Below are 6149 nucleotides of genomic sequence, written 5' to 3' on the forward strand. Positions count from 1 at the left end.
GCAGGGGCACGAACAGAGGTCGTGGGTGCATTGGGATTCGCACTCTGTTGCATTTACAATGGTAGAAACAAGACACAAGGCTTACACAAATGCAAGGAAATGTGGAAATCTAGTGGACTTGGAGAGATATAAAAAGCAACAATTGGATACAAAGAAAGTAATGAGATGCAAAATGGCAATATGAAAAAAACTTGCAAGGGATATCAAAACTAACAGCAAATGTTCTTATAAATATATTAAGAGAGGGAGAGTGGTAAAGGGGAATGTGGGCTCATTAAAGTTGTGATGTGGAGATGCCGGTGATGGACTGGGGTTGACAATTGTAAACAATTTTACAACACCAAGTTATAGTCCAGCAATTTTATTTTAAATTCACAAGCTTTCGGAGGCTTCCCCCTTCGTCAGGTGAACGATGTGAAATGAAATCCTCGAAATGAAATCGCATTTATAATTCACAGAACAATGCTTGGTGAGTACAGACAGTTTTTTCAACTGCCCGTTGCCAAGGCAATCAGTGTGCAGACAGACAGGTGTTACCTGCCAGGTCTCACAGAATATACAAATCACCAAAAAAAAACAACAAACAAAAAAAAAACAGAGATAGAGAGGTAGAAACATAGAAAAGACAGCAACTGACCCGTTATATTAAAAACAGATAACATTTGTTCGCTGGTGGGGTAACGTGTAGCGTGACATGAACCCAAGATCCCGGTTGAGGCCGTCCTCATGGGTGCGGAACTTGGCTATCAATTTCTGCTCGACGATTTTGCGTTGTGTGTCTCGAAGGCCGCCTTGGAGAATGCTTACCCGAAGGTCGGTGGATGAATGTCCATGACTGCTGAAGTGTTCCCCGACTGGGAGGGAACCCTCCTGTTTGGCGATTGTTGCGCGGTGTCCGTTCATCCGTTGTCGCAGCGTCTGCATGGTCTCGCCAATGTACCATGCTCTGGGGCATCCTTTCCTGCAACGTATGAGGTAGACAACGTTGGCCGAGTCACAGGAGTATGAACCATGCACCTGGTGGGTGGTGTCCTCTCGTGTGATGGTGGTATCTGTGTCGATGATCTGGCATGTCTTGCAGAGGTTACCGTGGCAGGGTTGTGTGGTGTCGTGGACGCTGTTCTCTTGAAAGCTGGGTAATTTGCTGCGAACGATGGTCTGTTTGAGGTTGGGTGGCTGTTTAAAGGCGAGTAGTGGAGGTGTGGGGATGGCCATAGCGAGGTGTTTGTCCTCATTGATGACATGTTGAAGGCTGCGGAGAACATGGCGTAGTTTCTCCGCTCCGGGGAAGTACTGGACGACAAAGGGTACTCTGTTGGTTGCGTCCCGTGTTAGTCTCCTGAGGAGGTCTATGCGATTTTTTGCTGTGGCCCGTCGGAACTGTCGATCGATGAGTCGAGCGTCATATCCCGTTCTTACTAGGGCGTCTTTCAGCGTCTGTAGGTGTCCATCGCGTTCCTCCTCGTCTGAGCAGACCCTGTGTATTCGCAGGGCCTGTCCATAGGGGATGGCCTCTTTGACGTGGTTAGGGTGGAAGCTGGAAAAGCGGAGCATCGTGAGGTTGTCCGTGGGCTTGCGGTAGAGTGAGGTGCTGAGGTGCCCGTCTTTGATGGAGATTCGTGTGTCCAAGAAAGAAACTGATTCTGAGGAGTAGTCCATGGTGAGCTTGATGGTGGGATGGAACTTGTTGATGTTATCGTGTAGTCTCTTTAGTGATTCCTTGCCGTGGGTCCATAGAAAGAAAATGTCGTCGATGTATCTGGTGTATAATGTTGGTTGGAGGTCTTGTGCAGTGAAGAAGTCCTGCTCGAACTTGTGCATGGACTACTCCTCAGAATCAGTTTCTTTCTTGGACACACGAATCTCCATCAAAGACGGGCACCTCAGCACCTCACTCTACCGCAAGCCCACGGACAACCTCACGATGCTCCACTTTTCCAGCTTCCACCCTAACTACGTCAAAGAGGCCATCCCCTATGGACAGGCCCTGCGAATACACAGGGTCTGCTCAGACGAGGAGGAACGCGATGGACACCTACAGACGCTGAAAGACGCCCTAGTAAGAACGGGATATGACGCTCGACTCATCGATCGACAGTTCCGACGGGCCACAGCAAAAAATCGCATAGACCTCCTCAGGAGACTAACACGGGACGCAACCAACAGAGTACCCTTTGTCGTCCAGTACTTCCCCGGAGCGGAGAAACTACGCCATGTTCTCCGCAGCCTTCAACATGTCATCAATGAGGACAAACACCTCGCTATGGCCATCCCCACACCTCCACTACTCGCCTTTAAACAGCCACCCAACCTCAAACAGACCATCGTTCGCAGCAAATTACCCAGCTTTCAAGAGAACAGCGTCCACGACACCACACAACCCTGCCACGGTAACCTCTGCAAGACATGCCAGATCATCGACACAGATACCACCATCACACGAGAGGACACCACCCACCAGGTGCATGGTTCATACTCCTGTGACTCGGCCAACGTTGTCTACCTCATACGTTGCAGGAAAGGATGCCCCAGAGCATGGTACATTGGCGAGACCATGCAGACGCTGCGACAACGGATGAACGGACACCGCGCAACAATCGCCAAACAGGAGGGTTCCCTCCCAGTCGGGGAACACTTCAGCAGTCATGGACATTCATCCACCGACCTTCGGGTAAGCGTTCTCCAAGGCGGCCTTCGAGACACACAACGCAAAATCGTCGAGCAGAAATTGATAGCCAAGTTCCGCACCCATGAGGACGGCCTCAACCGGGATCTTGGGTTCATGTCACGCTACACGTTACCCCACCAGCGAACAAATGTTATCTGTTTTTAATATAACGGGTCAGTTGCTGTCTTTTCTATGTTTCTACCTCTCTATCTCTGTTTTTTTTTTGTTTGTTGTTTTTTTTTTTGGTGATTTGTATATTCTGTGAGACCTGGCAGGTAACACCTGTCTGTCTGCACACTGATTGCCTTGGCAACGGGCAGTTGAAAAAACTGTCTGTACTCACCAAGCATTGTTCTGTGAATTATAAATGCGATTTCATTTCGAGGATTTCATTTCACATCGTTCACCTGACGAAGGGGGAAGCCTCCGAAAGCTTGTGAATTTAAAATAAAATTGCTGGACTATAACTTGGTGTTGTAAAATTGTTTACTCATTAAAGTTGATACAGGCTAGGCTAGAATGGATAATAATGAAATGGAAGACTTGTTAAATTATTACTTTGTATCTGTTTTGCAGTGGAGGGAAAGGGCAAAATACCAGCGATATAAGGGAACCTAAAAATAAGTCATGGGGAGGAACTTAGTGGATTTAATATAAGTTAAAAAATGGTGGGAGTTAACACACAAATCTCCAAGGTACTAAAAGAAATAGGTGAGGAAATTACAGATGCATCAGTCATAATTTTCCAAAGCTGTCTAGATTCAGGAACTGTGCCATTGGAATGGAAAATTGAAAATGTCACTCCATTATTTAAGAGGGGAGAAACCAGGTAACTCCAGACCTGTCAGTTTAATAACAACAACAATAACTTGCAGTTATATAGCACCTTTAATGTAGTAAAACATCCCAAGGCACTTCACAGGACCGTTATCAAACAAAACTTGACACCGAGCCACATAAGGAGATATTAGGACAGGTGACCAAAAGCTTGGTCAAAGAGATAGGTTTTAAGGAGCGTCTTAAAGGAGGAGAGAGAGGTGGAGAGGTTTAGGGAGGGAATTCCAGAGCTTAGGGCCTAGGCAGCTGACGGTATGGCCGCCAATGGTGGAGCGATTAAAATTGGGGATATGCAAAAGGAAAGAATTGGAGGAGCGCAGAGATCTTGGAGGTTGCATAGATAGGGAGGGGTGAGGCCATGGAGGGATTTGAAAACAAGGATGAAAATTTAAAAATCGAGGCGTTCCTGGACTGAGGTCCAATGTAGGTCAGCGAGCACAGGGGTGATGAGTGAACAAGACTTAGTGTGCGTTAGGATACGGGCAGCAGAGTTTTGGATGAGCTCAAGTTTATGGAGGGTAGAAGATGGGAGTCCTGCCAGGAAAGCATTTGAATAGTCAAGTCTAGAGGTAACAAAGGCATGGATGAGGGATTCAGCAGCAGATGAGCTAAGGCAGGGGTGGAGACACGCGATGTTATGGAGGTGGAAGTAGGCGGCCTTGGTGATGGAGCGGTTATGTGGTAGAAGCTCATCTCATGATCAAATCGGACGCCAAGATTGCGAACGGTCTGGTTCAGCCTCGGACAGTGGCCAGGGATAGTGATAAAGTCGGTGGCTAGGGAACAGAGTTTGTGGTGGGGACCAAAGATAATGGCTTTGGTCTTTGGCTTTGGAGGAATGTGGGCCAGGAAGGGAGATTGGGTGGTTAGCAGTTTGGTGGGAATAGGGCCAAAGAGCAGGGGGTGGTTCTCATGGTCAAGATGAGCTCGGAGAGGGCATGAAGGGAGATAGGAGAGAAACCAGAGAAAGATGCAAGCCCAGGGTTAGGGCAGGGGGGAACCGTAGGGGAAGTTTGGCTTGGTGGGCTAGGGGAAGGGAGGGAAGCGGCAGAGGCAGAGGCAGCTGAATGGATGGTCTCAATCTTAGTGACAAAGAAGTCCATGAGCTTGCACTTGTGGGGATCAGTTGTGGGGAATTTATCATCAGAGGCGGAGTGACTGAGCACTTGGGCAAGTGTCAGCTAATCAAAGAGAGTCAGCATGGATTTGTAAAGGAGAGGTCATATCTGACTAATTTAGTTGAATTTTTTCAGAAGGTCACTAGCATGGTGAATGGGGGATTGTCTATGGATGTTGTCTATATCGACTTCCAGAAGGCATTTGATAAGAGATTATTATCAAAAAAGAGAACGCATGAGAGGTAACCTTGTGATATGGACGGTAATTGGTTGAGAGGTAGGAGACAGACATTAGGAATAATGTGTTCATTCTCTGATTGGCGCGATGTGCCCACATGTAGTGTTCCTTAGGGGTCTGTGCTGGGGCCTCAGCTTTTCACCATATATATCAATGACATGGATGAAGGAACAGAGAGTTGTATATCCAAGACTGCAGATCATAGAATCATAAAATGGTTGCAGCACAGAAGGCGGCCATTCGGCCCATCAAGCCCGTGCCAGCTCTTTGTAAGAGCAATCCAGTTAGTCCCATTTTCCCGCACTTTTCCCGTAGCCCTGCAAATTTTTTCCCTTCAAATATTTATCCAATTCCTTTTTGCTTCCACCACCCTTTCAGGCAGCGCATTCCAGATCATAACTACTCGCTGCGTAAAAAAGTTTTTCCTCATGTCGCCTTTGATTCTTTTGCCAATCACCTTAAGTCTGCGTCCTCTGGTTCTCAATCCTTCCGCCAATGGGAACAGTTTCTCTTTATTTACTTTATCTAAACCCTTCATGATTTTGAACACTTCAATCAAATCTCCTCTTAACCTTCTCTGCTCTAGGGAGAATAATCCCAGTTTCTCCAGTCTAGCCACATAACTGAAGAACCTCATCCCTAGAACCATTCCAGTAAATCTTTTCTGCACCATCTCTAAGGCCTTCAAATCCTTCCTAAAGTGCGGTGCCCAGAACTGGACACAATACTCCAGTTGTGGCTGAACCAGTGTTTTATAAAGGTTCAACATAACTTTCTTGCTTTTGTACTCTATGCCTCTATTTATAAGTGATGTGGAGATGCCGGTGATGGACTGGGGTTGACAATTGTAAACAATTTTACAACACCAAGTTATAGTCCAGCAATTTTTAAGGCCCAGCATCCCGTAAGCTTTCTCAACCTGTGCTGCCACCTTCAAAGATTTGCGTACATACACCCCCAGATCTCTCTGTTCCTGCATCCCCTTTAGAATTGTACCATTTAGTTTATACTGCCAAAATGTATCACTTTGCACTTCTCTGTGTTAAATTTCATCTGCCATGACACTAAGAGATACAGTAAGTTGCATAAATGGGAGCCGGAAGTTACAAAAGGACATAGACAGACTGAGTGGGCATTACCGGGAGATGACAATCAATGTGAGAAAGACAAATCAGAATATTTTCTTAATGGTGAGAAACTAGGAGCTGTGAAGGAGCAAACGATTTAGGTGTCCATGTATACAAATCACTAAAAGCTAATGCACGGATACAAAAGTAATCAAAAAGGC

Source organism: Heptranchias perlo, chromosome 17 (assembly GCF_035084215.1).
Source record: "Heptranchias perlo isolate sHepPer1 chromosome 17, sHepPer1.hap1, whole genome shotgun sequence".
Lineage (NCBI taxonomy): Eukaryota > Metazoa > Chordata > Chondrichthyes > Hexanchiformes > Hexanchidae > Heptranchias > Heptranchias perlo.